Source organism: Rhinopithecus roxellana, chromosome 8 (genome assembly GCF_007565055.1).
Source record: "Rhinopithecus roxellana isolate Shanxi Qingling chromosome 8, ASM756505v1, whole genome shotgun sequence".
NCBI classification, from domain to species: Eukaryota; Metazoa; Chordata; class Mammalia; order Primates; family Cercopithecidae; genus Rhinopithecus; species Rhinopithecus roxellana.
Genome location: NC_044556.1, coordinates 59,190,639 through 59,208,114, shown reverse-complemented (window position 1 = coordinate 59,208,114; position 17,476 = coordinate 59,190,639).

Below are 17,476 nucleotides of genomic sequence, written 5' to 3'. Positions count from 1 at the left end.
AACCCGACCTTTCTCTCTGGCTGCCCTTAAGATTTTTTCCTTCATTTCAACTTTGGTGAATCTGGCAATTATGTGTCTTGGAGTTGCTCTTCTGGAGGAGTATCTTTGTGGCGTTCTCTGTATTTCCTGAATTTGAATGTTGGCCTGCCCTACTAGGTTGGGGAAGTTCTCCTGGATGATATCCTGAAGAGTGTTTTCCAACTTGGTTCCATTTTCCCCCTCACTTTCAGGCACCCCAATCAGACGTAGATTTGGTCTTTTTACGTAATCCCATACTTCTTGCAGGCTTTGTTCATTTCTTTTTCTTCTTTTTTCTTTTGGTTTCTCTTCTCGCTTCATTTCATTCATTTGATCTTCAATCGCTGATACTCTTTCTTCCAGTTGATCGAGTCGGTTACTGAAGCTTGTGCATTTGTCACGTATTTCTCGTGTCATGGTTTTCATCTCTGTCATTTCGTTTATGATCTTCTCTGCATTAATTAGTCTAGCTGTCAATTCTTCCACTCTTTTTTCAAGATTTTTAGTTTCTTTGTGCTGGGTACGTAATTCCGCCTTTAGCTCTGATAAGTTTGATGGACTGAAGCCTTCTTCTCTCCTCTCGTCAAAGTCATTCTCTGACCAGCTTTGATCCGTTGCTGGCGATGGGCTGCGCTCCTTTGCAGGGGGAGATGCGCTCTTATTTTTTGAATTTCCAGCTTTTCTGCCCTGCTTCTTCCCCATCTTTGTGGTTTTATCTGTTTCTGGTCTTTGATGATGGTGACGTACTGATGGGGTTTTGGTATAGGTGTCCTTCCTGTTTGATAGTTTTCCTTCTGACAGTCAGAAGAACTGTCTGTTGGTCTGTTGGAGATTGCTTGAGGTCCACTGCAGACCCTGTTTGCCTGGGTATCAGCAGCAGAGGTTGCCGAAGATAGAATATTGCTGAACAGCGAGTGTACCTGTCTGATTCTTCCTTTGGAAGTTTCCTCTCAGGGGTGTACTCCACCCTGTGAGGTGTGGGGTGTCAGACTGCCCCTAGTGGGGGATTTCTCCCAGCTAGGCTACTCAGGGGTCAGGGACCCACCTGAGCAGGCAGTCTGTCCGTTCTCAGATCTCAACCTCCGAGTTGGGAGATCCACAGCTCTCCCCAAAGCTGTCAGACAGAGTTGTTCGCGTCTGCACCGGCCCCTGCTGTTTCCCCTGTTGGTCTTCAGCTGTGCGCTGTCCCCAGAGGTGGAGTCTACAGAGACAGGCAGGCTTCCTTGAGCTGCTGTGAGCCCCACCCAATTCGAGCTTCCCAGCGGCTTTGTTTACCTACTTAAGCCTCAGCAATGGCGGGCGCCCCTCCCCCAGCCTCGCTGCTGCCTTGCAGATAGATCGCCACAGACTGCTGTGTTAGCAGTGAGGGAGGCTCCGTGGGTGTGGGACCCTCCCGGCCAGGTGTGGGGTATATTCCCCTGGTTTGCCTCTTTGCTTAAAGCGCCGTATTGGGGTGGGAGTTACCCGATTTTCCAGGTGTTGTGTGTCTCAGTTCCCCTGGCTAGGAAAACGGATTCCCTTCCCCCTTGCACTTCCAGGTGAGGCGATGCCTCGCCCTGCTTCAGCTCTCGCTGGTCAGGCTGCAGCAGCTGACCAGCACCGATTGTCTGGCACACCCCAGTGAGATGACCCCAGTACCTCAGTTGCAAATGCAGAAATCACCGGTCTTCTGTGTTGCTCGCGCTGGGAGTTGGAGACTGGAGCTGTTCCTATTCGGCCATCTTGCTCCGCCCCCGCTTTCAGGCTTTTTCTAATGCACTTGATCTCTTCAGACTATTCAACCACTCCCTACCTGCTGTTCTCTTGATGTCATTTGCCTTTCTTCTCCCACCCTACCTCTATGTCTTTGTTATGCTCTTCCTCCTGAAATGCTGATCCATGCACTACTCCTCTTTCAAAATCCCCTTTAACATCCAGCTGTCCCAGGTGCCTAATCTACCACTCCAACTAACACTGATTTCTCTATTATCTAAATATTTATTCATTGAACACTTTTTTTTTTTTTTTCTTTTTTTGAGACGGAGTCTCGCTCTGTTGCCCGGGCTGGAGTGCAGTGGCTGGATCTCGGCTCACTGCAAGCTTCGCCTCCCAGGTTCACGTCATTCTCCTGCCTCAGCCTTCCGAGTAGCTGGGACTATAGGCGCCCACCACCTCGCCCGGCTAGTTTTTTGTATTTTTTTTAGTAGAGACGGGGTTTCACCGGGTTAGCCAGGATGGTCTCGATCTCCTGACCTCGTGATCCGCCCATCTCGGCCTCCCAAAGTGCTGGGATTCATTGAACATTTTTTTTGAGACGGAGTCACGTTCTGTTTCCAGGCTAGAGTGCAGTGGTGCAATCTGGGCTCAAGGCAACCTCTGCATACCGGGTTCAAGCGATTCTCCTGCCTCAGCCTCCCGAGTAGCTGGGACTACAGGCACACATCACCATGCCCAGCTAATTTTTGTATTTTTAGTAGAGACGAGGTGTCACCATGTTGGCCAGGATGGTCTCGATCTTTTGACCTCGTGATCAGCCCGCCTCGGCCTCCCAAAGTGCTGGGATTACAGGCGTGAGTCACCGCGCCCTGCCTCATGGACCAACTTTTAAATGAAATAAATTTATGTACTAGGCACTTTGAAAAATACAGGGCTGGTCAGGGTGGCTCATGCCTGTAATCCCAGCACTTTGGGAAGCCAAGGTGGGAGGATCGCTTGAGGCCAGGAGATCAACATCAGCCTGGGCAACAAAGTGAGAACTCTTCTTTAATAAAAATACTTAAAAATTAGCCAGGCGTGGTGTTGTGCACTTATAGTCCCAGCTACTTGGGAGGCTAAGACAGGAGGATTGCTTGAGCCTGGAGGTTGAGGCTGCAGTAAGCTGAGATTGTGCCACTGCACTCCAGCCTGGGTGACAGTGAAACCTTGTCTCAAAAAAATTTAAAAAAAGAAGAAAAGAAAAATACGGTGGTATAATGATGGAAGATGCAGTATACCTGAAAGGAATTCACCTTCTAGTAGCGGTATGAAATGGGACAATAAACACAAGTAGAATGTGATAAGTTTTGTGATGGATGTATGGATAAGAGTCAATTAATGCAAAGAGGAAGATTTGCGTTTGCATAAACACGTGTGTGTGTGAGGGTATGGGGAATTACTGGCGGGGAAATGGAGGGTGGGGCAAGGAAAAATTATCTTCCCAGACCATGTATTGCAGAACTGAGTGTTGAAAGGCTAGCAGAGTTCAAGTTAAGAATCTGGTGAAGCTATTTAAGGTGGGAAAAAACAACATATGCAAATATATGTAGGTGAGTTAGAGCATAAAACGGAATGCTGAAGAAACTGAAAGGCATTCAACATAGTTAGAAAATTTGATTCTTGTGAAGGCAACAAAGTAGATCATGAACAGCCTTAGTGGAGATAAGATTGTGTGTGAAAACAATCCAGGGAGGCTGGGCGTGGTGGCTCACAGCTGTAATCCCACAACTTTGGGAGACCAAGGCAATGAGGTCAGAAGTTCGAGACCAGCGTGGCCAACATAGCAAAACCCCATCTCTACTAAAAATACAAAAATTAGCCAGGCATGATGGCAGGTACTTGTAATCCCAGCTACTCGGGAGGCTGAGGCAGGGAGAATTACTTGAACCCAGGAGGCAGAGGTTGCAGTGAGCTGAGACTGCCCTGCTGCACTCTCGCCTGGGTGACAAGAAACTCCGTCTCATACACACACAAACACACACACAAAAGACAGTCCATCGATAATAATATATTACAGACTGATATAAACGGTAAGCCATTTTTCTTTATTTTTACATATGCATGAATTATGACTGTCCAATAGGATTGTTACACAGTCTTCAGTGGATTCTGCCTTAGGTAAATTATTTCAAAATAGACATAGTGATAGAGATTTATAGATATCAACAAATGGCTATGGAACAGGTAAATCTCAGACACCAAACATCCGAGATCAGCCCTCCTCAGTTGAAGAGCTCCCAGTGCAAACTATGTATTAAACATAAAACAGGATATTACAAGTCAGGAATTTGGTTCCAGACTGTAATACATTCTCCAATCAGCTATACAATAGTGTACAAATAGTCCTTTCATCTAGAATAGAGGTAGGAGAAATAGCAAACTAGAAGAAGTTTCTCTAAAAATTTATAGCAGAGCTTGTATAATCCTCCACTTTGTCTATTTGTTTATCTAAAAAATTTTAAAAATAGAGATGCGGTCTCTCTATGTTGCCCAGGCTGGTCTCAAGGTCCTGGGCTCAAGCAATCTTCCTGCCCTGGCCTCCCAAAGTATTGGGATTACAGGCATGAGCAAACCGCGCTTGGCCAATCCAACAATTTCTAATGTGAGGACTGCTCCTGGACCTGCCCTCAGCATCTCAACAGCTAACAAAAATCTGAGGTGAGCTTACAGATAGCACAGTTATCTCTCCAGGGAGAATAGCCTTACTGTTTCCTTACTGGCAAGTAAAAGGAAAGGGAGAGATGGGTAATGATTCTTCCCATAGGGAGCAAATCCAGGGTGACATTTTACTACTTAAATCTCCTGAGAGGTCAAAAGACAATCTAAAGACAGGGAATCCCACCACTGGAACCACTGTACCTTGTAGGACAGATCACAGCAGCCCCGCTCTTCCTTGAGCTGAATGGAGACAGTCAGAATGGGGTGGTGGTGGGGGTTGGGAAAGGGGAGGCAAAGGGAGTCTTAGACTTCTCCTAGAGACAGCCCTGGTGATACTGAAAGGGATACTCAGTTCTGGATCTGTATTAGGTAAGCAAATATTAAGTATATAATAAACTCTTGGTGACTTGATTCATAGTTAATTCAATCCACCAGATATGTCTTATTAACTACTATGTTCAATACATTGTACTAGACACTATGAGTATAAAAAGGTGAATAAGCAGATGCCCAAAGGCTCTTAAAATCTCATGAGGGAAAAAGACAACTACAACAGTATAAAGTGGGAGTTGCGGGTAGGATGGGAGTGAAGCTTTTGGGATAAAGGCAATAAAAGAAGCATATAAGAACAGAGAGCACGGAGGGCACTATCTAACCTGGGCTTTAACAATGGGTCAGATTCCATTAGATGGAAATGGGAATCAAGGATGGGGATGCAAGTAAGGGATCCATATGAATAGATGCTCAGAGGTGCAAGATTGGAAAACATATGTGGGCTCTTGTAAGAACGTAGCCAAGTTGCCTGGAAAATAGAATGCTGTTGTTGAGCCAGGGTGCTTATATTGTCTCCTATCAGTACAGGTCAAGTTTCAGCAGTTTCATCTTGTCTTACTTAACATCTCTATGAGGGATGTTGCATCTCTATGCAACTGAGAATATTAGCCCAGTTGCAGCTACTTCTGTCACACACTGTAACCATCGTTGAGGTGCTACACTGGCTCTCTCCTTGAGGGGCTGACTTGGCCACAGCATTACAAAGGCTAATAAAGACGGAGGATCAAGGTGGTCGCCCATTATCACATTCCTCTCTCTAAACTCTGTTGCTAAATTACATGCCTTATGATCCTTTGATGCCCAGAGAAGTCTGACATTTTCCACCTTCTATTGGAAGAGATTTCATATTTATGAATTATAAAATAAGTACAGGACTCTTAAACGGTAAGTGACTATTGATACATTCACTTTTTCAGGTGGGAAAAGAGAAACACATACTTTTTCTTATTCTCAAAGTAGGTATAAAATTATTTACTTTTCAAGTTTCAAAACCTCCTATCCTTTATAGACAAGAAAATATAATGAGATAACAGAATAGCAAATAAAGGTCTTATGAATTTTATTGTTGCAATATTTGAGTAATTGAACTTCGTACATTCAAGTAGTAGTTCACTTCTAATAAGAGTGACTGTAAGATGCTATTATTTCTTTAGCATGCACTACTGGGGTAATAAATGACAAAGAATCTCTGAGAAAATCAGTAGTTTTATCTTTTAAATTACACAAAGTAAGCATTATGTCAATTTTTTTTTGTTCTTATACCAAAATTTTAGCACATTCTCAAAAGATCACAAGCGTCATGAATAAAGATGTTACTCTATGAGCAGCCTCCTCATGCCAATCATTAACAACACTGGAAGGACAGGAACTCCTAAATAGGGATACAGGACGGGCTGGTAGGGGTCATCCCAGAATGTCTGCTTAAAAGGTCTATCTAAAATACTTGCCAAAGAAGGGGCAAGGAGTAAGAGCTTAGTAATGTTCAAAACAGAACAGTCATTTAAAGTGGGATGAAGAAAAAAAGAATAGAAAAATTCCACTCTAGACTTACTAAGGGAAGATAATCTGTACTCTGGTCTACAAAACTTGATTTGACAAGCAAAGACACCTACATTTAAAAGTTGGGACAGAGTTGATGAAAGAATGTAAAGAGGAAATATGGATAAATGACATTGATTTAATCTAATAAATGAATCAACAAACAGCAAATGTTTGTTATAAAAGTACACCTGCTCAAAAGTTAATCTTAACTCTAATATTTTAACCATTATTATAATATAGAAAATAGTACATTTAGGCCAGGTGCTGTGGCTCATGCCTGCAATCCCAGCACTTTGGGAGGCTGAGGCGGGTGGATCACTTGAGGTCAGGTGTTCAAGACCAGCCTGGACAACATGGCAAAACCCCATCTCTACTAAAAATATAAAAAATAGCCAGGTGTGATGGCATGTGCCATCTACTCAAGAGGCTAAGGCAGGAGAAGCATTTGAACCCGGGAGGTGGAGGCTGCAGTGAGCCGAGATCATACTACTGTACTCCAGCCTGGGCAACAGAGTGAGACTCCATCTGAAAGAAAGAAAGAAAGAAAGAAAGAAAGAAAGAAAGAAAGAAAGAAAGAAAGAAAGAAGAGAGAAAGAGAAAGGAAGGAAGGAAAGAAGGAAGGAAGGAAGGAAGGAAGGAAGGAAGGAAGGAAGGAAGGAGGGAGGGAGGGAGGGAGGGAGGGAGGAGGGAGGGAGGGAGGGAGGGGGGGGGGAGGGGGGAGGGAGGAAAGGGAAAGAAAGAAAGAAAAAGAAAGAAGAAAGAAAGAAAGAAAGAAAAAGAAAGAAAGAAAGAAGAAAGAAAGAAAAAAAGAAGAAAGAAGAAAGAAAAAAGAAAAAGAAAGAAGGAAAGAAAGAAAGAGAAAGAAAGAAAGAAAAAGAAAGAAAGAAGGAAAGAAAGAGGATAGTAAATTTAATGCTTTGAGGGCTGAGGGGCTGAGTTACAACAGTTTATACCTGATCTCATTATCAGATGACCCGGTTCTCATAAACTAATCATAAGCTTTTTTAAGGCAAAGCATTTTGAAAAAACATGCAATTGGAAATATACAAATTATTTGGCAACAATGTTTGAAATAGGATGAGATATGTTTTACATTTGCAGTAAGTATAATTAATAATGAATAATTTTGCCCCTTCTGAAAAAACAAACCATGTTATGGCCCATTAAAATGGGCCGTAAGATGTTGAATATTTGTCCTTTATAATACAGAATAGTCTGAGTTTTAGTAAAAGGTCCACAAATAAATAACAGTCTGTTTTTTATTACCTTCAATGGGAAAAATAAAAAGTATCTTTACTGTATGTATTAACCCCCTAAATGTACAAGTAAACTTAATATATAGCTCATTAGTATGAACAGAAATATTTCAAAATATAGCTTAGATTAGTGGAGTTTTTGTTGAAGAGATATTAATAAAATGAGCAACAATCTGGAATAGAAATTAGACAGACTTCCTTTATGGTTGAGGACAAATCATAGCTATAAGTGCATAATACACACTGCATTTTATACTTAGAGTAGAATTCATAGTACAAATTTAAAACTCATGAACTATTTAGGCAGCAATATCTCCCCCCCAGGGTGGAGACAGAAATGTAATGTTTAAATATAAAGAATGCAAGTGACAAGACTATCTGTTCAACTAAACAGTAAGCTTATATTGCAAGTTTCTAAATTTAACTGGAAAGATATTTTTCACTTTTCCTTACAATTTTCTTCACTTAAGAGTAATACATTTCCATGGATTTAGTATTATTATTATTATTAACAATCTCAAATCATCTTGGCTCAGTAATTTCATTATATATATTTTGCAGACTTCACTTTATTTTCTTCTGATTGTGAACAATACTTTTTAAAATCTCTGCTAAAAGATACTGAAGCTAAAGGCCTCAGCTAAGTAGCATTCACATAGGCTCTTCTTTTAGGCCATTTACATCAAATGTTTTAAACTAACAAAGTTTCAAAAATGGCTAAAAATGGTGAACTTAGATATTTTAAGGACTTATATAAATCACTTAAAGAACATAAACTTCTCACACCTGTAATCTTAGCACTTTGGGAGGCCAAGGTGGGTGGATCACTTGAGCCCAGGAGCTTGAGACTAGCTTGGGCAACGTGGTGAAACCCCATCTCTACAAAAAATACGAAAATTAGCTGGGCCTGGTGGTGGGAAGGTGTGGTCCCAGCTACCAGGGAGGCTGAGGTGGGAGGATTACCTGAGCCTAGAGGTCAAACCTGCAGTGAGTCATGATCATGCCACTGCACTCCAGCCTGGGTGACAGACTGAGACCCTGTCTCAAAATAAATAAATAAATAAATAAATAAATAAATAGTGGCAAGAAATACATCAAACTATATCCAGAGCACTGTATTCCAGACTACGGTCTGGGGATGAGATGAGGGGTCTCATGGCCAGCTAGGCCATTTGCTCCATGAGGTCAACAGAACTTTGTCACTGGGGGTGGTGGCTCACGTCTGTAATCCCAGCACTTTGGGAGGCCAAGGTGGGTGGATCACCTAAGGTCAGGAGTGCTAGACCAGCCTGGCTGACATGGTGAAACCCTGTCTCTACTAAAAATACAAAAATTAGCCAGGTGTAGTGGTGGGCACCTGTAGTCCCAGCTACTTGGGAGACTGAGGCAGGAGAATCAACTGAACCTGGGAGGCGGAGGTTGCAGTGAGCCGAGATGGCAACACTGCACTCCAGCCTGAGCTACAGAGCAAGACTCTGTCTCAAAAAAAAAAAAAAAAAGAGACTTTTGTCTGTCTTGTTCATTGCTACGTTCTCAATGCCTAATGCAGTGCCTGGCATATAGTCAGCATGCAATATTGGTTGAGTGAATACATTTGCAAAATGCTACATATTGTATTATATTTCCCCTCATTGATATTCACATCAAATCAAAGTATATTTAAGACTGAGAAGCCCTGTAAGCGCCAAAAATCCATTTAAGTGTTTTCAATGTAATTTTCCCCCAAATTTATTTGAAAGAAATTCATTAACATCAGTCTTAAGACTAGTTTTTTAAGAGACATAATTTGGAAAATCATGTTCATAGTAAGAACAACAAAAGAAAATATAAGCCTATTACTGCGACTGTTAGTGTAGTATTAATAAACACCAAAGAGAAATCATAACTGACTTCATTTTTTGGCTTGACTTGTTTTTAGTGAGAATGATTTTTCTGATCTGATATGTTAGGCTAACACAAGCAAAATCTAGTTCAAGCTCAAGAGTCAAAATTCAATCGTAAAAAACTTCTTAGCACTTACTGTTTGTCAACTATTGTGCTAAGTGTAGTGCATAAGTCAGGGACTCTGTTGTTGAGAAGCTTATCGTCCAGGACAAGGCTCTCTTATTTTTCTGTTGAAGGGCCAGGCAGGTAACATAAATGAGTCAGATGTAAACCGAAGATTTCAAGTTTTAATCAATTGTTGCCATGTCAGACTGTGAACCTACTCCTTCTAGATCTCCTGATTTTTGCTATAAGCGGTAAAATCTAGAGTTTTAAATAATTTAATTACCATTTTAATTACTTTTTAATGTATCTAATTTTTAGAATATTGTGGGATCCAAATACAACACCCCCGGGAGGCTACATGCAACTCACAAGCTACTAGTTTGCAATCTCTGGTTTAGAATTTTAAAGTGAGTAGCTCCGTCAATGATTTTAAGGTTCCTGACAAGATAAATTATATCTTAAATTACTGTGCAAACTTTTGTATGAGATCACCAAATCACCATTAGTTATTCTTAAGAAATTGTGGACGTACCAAAGATGTAACAAAATGATTTTTATACAGAAGACTATAGATTATACAATATATAGAGGGCTTAATGTGATGTTAATTCCCAAAGAAAATACAGCAGAAGTAACAACTAGGTGATAGTTACAGGGGAAAGTAAAATCTACTAATGAATGACTTCCCAATAGACAAATCCTAGATATCCTTTTTAGTCTTCTTTCTTTCTTTTTCCCTTCCCTCTCCTCTCCTCTCCTCTCCTCTCCTCTCCTCTCCTCTCCTCTCCTTCCCTTCCCTTCCCTTCCCTTCCCTTCCCTTCCCTTCCCTTCCTTCCCTTCCCTTCCTTTCCTTTTCTCTTCTCTTCTTTTCTTTTCCGACACTCTCATTCTGTTACCCAGGCTGGAGTGCAGTAGCGCGATCCTGGCTCACTGTCCACCTCCCGGGTTCATGCCATTCTCCTGCCTCCACCTCCACAGTAGCTGGAACTGCAGGTGCCCGCCACCACTCCCAACTAATTTTTTGTATTTTTTTAGTAGAGATGGAGTTTCACCGTGTTAGCCAGGATGGTCTCGATCTCCTGACCTCGTGATCCACCCGTCTCAGCCTCCCAAAGGGTTGGGATTACAGGCGGGAGCCACCACGCCCAGCCTCCATTTTAGTTTTCACTGAATTTGAACTTGCATCAAGCTATTCATCCACTTCTTGTAGCCATCCTCTTTGATTTGCACAGTCTCTCCTGGTTCTCTTTCTTGCTGTCTCTGTTTCTTGACTGACTCATCATATTCTGCCAATATCTGAAATTAATGACTCTTAACCAGAACTGTGCATTTGAATCACCTGGGCATATTTTGCAAATATATATGCCTACTGAACCAAACTATCTGTGATTGAGACTTGGGAATTCACATGCATATAATTTTAAACCTCAAGGTGATGCAGTTAAGCAATCCTGACTAAAAACCACTGCCCTAACATTAAAACAATTCCTGCAAATCTGTAATCTTCTCTCTATATAGTTTCTCCTGAGGGATTATTCCACCACCAAAGTTTTAACTATCACCTCTAAACTGATGATTTCTAAATCTTTATCTCAATACACAATATCTTTCTTTAACTGAAGAACAGTATTTTCAAATGTTCACTATGGATATTTACCTTGATACACTAGAGGAACCTCAAATAGAACTGCCTCCAAATTAAACTCATACCAAAATCCTCCATGCTATCAAATTTGCAATGCTTCTTATATACTTTTTCTTAGGTAAGTCAGAATATCACCCTCTAGCCAGTCACCTAAGTCAAAAGCCATCAAGTCAGGGCATGAGAGGATGTTCCTGCCTGTGCTCTCAATCTGAGGAGATTCTTGCTTGTGGCTCTACTGTCACAGAAAAACTGTATTTGATATAATGTGACACACCCTCTCCTAGACCACAGTTGTGGTCTATTAGTATGTTAATAGACCTTTAACTTAACCCTATTTATTATCTATTTTGTTCCAAGCCTATGGCATACATGAGCCAATTTGTTAACATAAATTGAGCAAAACAGATTCTCTCTCAGAAATTTGAACTGAAAAACAGAAGCAGCTGTGGGTTCTAGAGCTGGAAAGTTATGTTGAATTAGGAATGGGTGGTAACTAAGTGAAAGCTAAAAATTTATGGGAAAGAAAATTCATGATTTATGAGTCATTAGAGAAGCTAGTCAGTAGAAAGAAGAAGCAGACGTGCAGAGGAAAGCCGAGATGCCACTAGAAGAAGAACGCCATGTCCCTACAGCCCCCTACTGGTCTTAGTCCAGTTTTCCCTTGGGTCTTTACATCTCTATAAAATTCCTCAATGTATCTTTTAAACATCCCCTTAGAATCTGGAGTTTCCTTGAATGGATCTTTGTTCTTTGCAAGTAAGAAAGCTCTGAGACAGTGATCCTAAATGCATCTGTGCCTCTGACCACACCATCCAGACCATATCAGGCTTGCCCCTAAATCTGATTTAGGGTTTATAGCAAACTTGTCCAATCCATGCCCCGTGGGCCACATGCAGCCCAACACAAATTTGTAAACTTTCTTCAAACATTATAAAATTACTTGTTGTGATTTTTTTTTTTTTTAAGTTCATCAGCTATCAGTAGTGTATTTCATGTGTGGCCCAAGATAATTCTTCTTCTTCTTCCAATGTGGCCCAGGGAAACCAAAAAACTGGACACACCTGGTTATAGGATCCTACCTGTAAAGCAGTTTATCAACCTTTCTCTATCCTCCATTACCAACATCTCAGCTCTGCGGCGAGTCCTCCTCATCTCTGACCTGGACTGTGGCCCAGTGACTCTGGCCTCTGTCCCCATTGACTCCCATTTCTAAACTATCTCCATAGCTAACAGAGTGATACCTGCAAGCTATCTGATCTTTCACTCAGGGCCTAAAATACTGTGCTGGTCTTATGAGTGTCTCTACAGCATAAAGTCCAAATACTGAAAGTGTCTTTTTATGACTTGTCTGATTATATATACTAAAAGTACATATTCTCAAACATATCACTGAAAGTATTCCAAATTATCAAATTATATAGATTTTTAAAATCTTAAACTTCTTTAGATGCAGGTGTCTGTAAGAATAGAATTCTAGTATTCTGTGGTCATTTACTTAAAAAAGCTTTTTGTTTTTCTTTCAGGAAACAGTGGACAAAAAGAGAGCACAGTTCTCACTATACAGCCAAAGTAATACAGGGCTCTTTTGTAGACAAATTCTAGAACTTCTTAATTATACACAGGCTTATTATCTATATCCCCAGTGTTATGAAGTACCAGAACTTCATTAGAAAAATTAAGCTGGAAAAATGAAGGCAGCACTTTGTAAATTTCCACTGGAAATTAGCTGGGAGAGGCAGAGGAATACTGGATCAAAAGAGGGTAATCATGCTTAACTGTGCCCTAGAGCACCCGCATGTATAATACGATTTGCACAGTAACTACCTCTCCTATTACTGCTTGTTTGGAGTATTCTGTGTTAATGGGGTTAGCTAATTTAGTATTTTAACTTAAAAAGGCTCTGCTGATTAATAAATGTTGCACACTGTGCTAGTAATTAAAATAAATGGAAGAGTTACAAATAAAAGTTGAATTGTTAAGAAAACATTATCTGAAAATATATGATAATCTCTATTTATCATAATACAGTAACAGTTCAGAAAATATGCAAATTTTAAAGGTCTAAAGTATGAAAAAAACCACACAAGTCAAAAAAGTTTTGAGATATGTGAAATTTTCTTTTCGCTATTCTTTAATGATAAATAGAACCAGTGCTCACCCATATATACCACATTGTAAAATGTCCTTTCTAAAAACTTACTTAGATCTTGTTTCTTAACCTTTCCTGAAACAATTTTCTTATAGTAATGACTATGAAATGATACTTAATTAGAAATTATATTTAAAGTTTTAAAAGTGAGTAATTTACTCACTGTTTACTGATATTTACTGCAACGGAGCATGGTTCCCCTATTTTTAGGGGCCTGTGGACACCAAGCACAGAAATAAAGGAAAATTCTGAGTCCCTTCAAGGGAAATCCCAGCCCCAGAAGTAAATAAGTAACTTGTTCCAGAGCTATTTGCTTTCCGTGTAGAAACTAAAGATAACATCTTACTATAGGTCCCTGAGTTGTCTTTTATGGGCTCAGACTCTCACTGAATGGATCTGTTGGCACTTAGACCCCAGGAAAGGGGGAAGTGAAGACTAAACTTTATAACCCTTTGTTGTAAGTTCCTTCATAAGGGGCTTGGGGGAAGTCATTCCCCCTAACCGGTTAACATTTTTCTATTCACCTCCAATTTTACTTTTTTGAATTTTGAGACAGTGTCTCGCTCTGTCACCCAGGCTGGAGTGCAGTGGTGCAATCTCGGCTCACTGCCACCTCTGCCTCTCAGGTTCAAGCGATTCTTGTGCCTCAGCCTCCCAAATAGCTGGGACTACAGGTGCCCACCACCACAGTTGGCTAATTTTTTTGTAGTTTTAGTAGAGATTGGCTTTCACCATGTTGGCCTGACTGGTCTCAAACTCCTGACCTCAAGTGATCCACGTGGCTCAGCCTCTGAAAGTGCTGGGATTACAGGTGTGAGCCACCACACCCAGCCATGATCCCAAATTTTTAAAAAGAGTTTCTCTTTCTTAGCCAATTGCCAGTCAGAAGATCTTTAAATCTGCCTACCATCTGTAAGCTCCTACTTCAAGATATCTCACCCTTCTAGGCCAAAACCAATGTGTGACCTCCATGTACTGATTTATGATTTTGCCTGTAGCTTCTGCTTTCCTGAAATTTGCTCCTGCCTTTAAAAATTCTTACCTGCAGGCCACTGGGGAGGTTGGGTCTTAAGCATGAACTTCCTTGAATCTCCGTGCTTGCTGCCCTGCAATAAACACCTTCCTCTCTGTCACTGCAAAAACCTCTAAGTTTTACTGTGGTGGGTGAATGGACTGTATTTTGATTTTATAATATTACCAAATCCAATATTTACCAAGGCCCCTAGCTAAGCTAGGATGCAAGTTTGAGAGAAATGAAGGCACATTAGATTCATAGCTATTAGTTATAGCAAATGGAGGAGCTCAAGAAATAGAGTTATTAGTTCTGCTATGCTACTAAATGTTTATGGGATGTCTCTCATTTCACCTACTTGGAATAACTATCAGCAAATTAATACTTTTTTATTTTTATAAAAGATGTAGAGACAGCTATTGAGCTGTCTATACACAGTTTCTTAAATGAAAGCCTATATAAGTTTAAAATATAGCTACAATATGCTTTAATCATGAACTCCTCTTCATAGGGAAACTCCAGTCGCTGTTACATTTTTTAAATCCTCGATGTCTATACCTTAAACCTGTGGAAGACTCTTGAATCCTTAGGAATTTAAGGAGTTCCTTCAAATTTAGCTCCAGATTATAATTAATCTAAACACCAAAGTTTGACCTAGCAAGGTAGCTTCTTGATTTGAAAACCTTCAGGAAGAACATTTGCATTTATTTTCTTTTGCTGTTATAACAAATCACCACAAAATTGGTGGCTTAAACAATATTATTAACTTATTCTTGAGGTCAGAAGCACAAAATAGGTCTTACTGGGCTAAACTCAAGATGTTGGCAGGACTGTGTTCCTTCTAGAGGATCTAAGAGAATCCATTTCCTTGCCTTTTATGACTTCTAGAGGCGGCCTACATTCCTTGGTGGCACTCATGCCCCAGCTTCAAAGCTAGTAAAGGTAAATTGAACCCTCCTCACATTGCACAACTCTGACCTCCTTTCATGTAGTCAAATTTTCTTCTGCTTCCCTCTTCCATTTTTAACGACCTCTGAATTACAAAACTGGTCCCACTCTGATAATCCAGGATAATCTCCCTACCTAAAAGTTCCTAATTTAATCAAATCTGCAAAGATCTTTTTATTATATAAGGTAACATTCACAGGTTCCTAGGATTAGGACATGTGGACTCTTTGGCAGGGCAATAGGGATCAGGGAAGCATTATTTTGCCTAACAGAAAACTAATTGAAGCTAGTTGGTTCTCATTTCTATTGTAATATCCTAAATCCACTCTATTTTGGATATAATTATAGTCTCCTGTATTAAGCCAGAATGTTTACAATTAACAGAAGATATTAATGTATAGGATCTTTACACCTCTCATAAGACCTTAATGAAGCCCATATCATAGCTTATATCATCTGATTTATGATTGTCCACTCCACTCCATTTCTGCTGTCTTGATGGGTAAATTAAACATTGAATAGCTCTGGTACCATTATGGCCTCCCTTTTCCTCTACCTGTTAATAATAATAACTTCTTTTCCCATTTCATCTAAGCAACTTTCATGGTCTCATTTCATGTTTGGAAATATTCCTTGAAATGTCTCCCTCTGAAATTTTAAAGCCTAAAATTCTCTGTGATCACCATATCCCATAAATAAGAAGTACAGTATATATAACATTCTGTCATATTTTAATAAATAAATAATAAATATACATATAATTGCTCATATAACCAAAAATTCCTGGATAGACACACAAGAAAGGGTTGACAGTAGATACCTCTGGAAAACATAACTGAGGATCAGTGAATAGTGTTTAAAGTTTTTACAATAAATATGTGTTGCAGTTCTAATGCTTTAAAAGGTAAACAAAAAATCTTCTTTATTTTTTTAAATGGATTTGAGGAGATTCATAAATCAAAGGAAGTAGAAAATTTCTAACAGAAACAAGAGAGAGCCAGGGACATAAACAAGAATGAAAACAGGTCAGTATCTCTGGAGCACAAAGTTCTTTACAGAATATGACAAAGATTAGCTAGAGAAATAAGCTTGGATCAGATCCGAATAAACTGTTTCTTGAAATAAGAAATTAAATTTTATCCTAGAGGCAATAAAAAGCCTTTGAAAGGCATTTTACCTGAATGATAATAGCACAATCGAATCTCTTTAGTGCTCATGTGGTAAAATGCACGGAGCGGGAGTAAGACTAGGTAGACCAGGTTGAAGGGATTTTATGGCAATTAAAGTTAAGGAATTTTAAGGTGCCTAAATTAAGACAGTGATAGTATAAAAGAGAGGAGGCTGAATTTGAGAAACACTTAAAAGGTAGAATAAACAGGACTTGAGGACTGATAGGATATGGATGATGCTGGAGGAGAAGGTAACTCACAAGTCTCCAGCTTGTGCAGATAGTTGGTGATGCAATTCACACTCAAGGAAAGAAGCAGGAAAGTATGTTATATACTGCGTTTAGAACATCTGGTGGAGATACAGACAAAGATGGCAATTGAAAATGTAAGCCTGCAATGTAGGATCAAGTTTGTACAGATTTAGAATGGAAATCATTGGCATAGAGATAGTAGGTAGTCTTTCAAGTAGAAGCAACCATTCAAAGATTATACAGAAGAAAAGAAGAAGAAGAAGAAGAAGAAGAAGAAGAAGAAGAAGAAGAAAAGAAGAAGAAAAGAAGAAGAAGAAGAAGAAGAAGAAGAAGAAAGGAGAAGAAGAAAGAGAAAGAAAGAAGAAGAAGAAGAAGAAGAAAAGAAGTAAGAGAAGAATATTAGAGTGAAATAGGCGATGCGGCTGGAGTCTAGTTCGTTCGCCATTGATATTACGCTGCTGCTTCTTCAGTCGTTTCTTGTCCTCCTCCGCGTCAGCTCCTGTCCTCTTCCTCCTCGCATTCCCCTCCGCCTACCCCCTCCTCTACCCCATCCTCCCCGCCTAATCCTGCCTCCCTCCTCCTATCCTCCTGCCTCCTCCTCCTCCTCACCTCCTGCATCCTCCTCCCACCTCCGTCTCCCCTACCTCCTCCTCAGCCCTCACCCTTCTTCTTCTCTTCTTCCACTTTTCTCTTCCTCCTCCTCTGAGTTCTCCTCCTCTGAAGAAGAAGAAGAGGAAGAAGAAGAAGAAAAAAGAAGAAGAAGAAGAAGAAG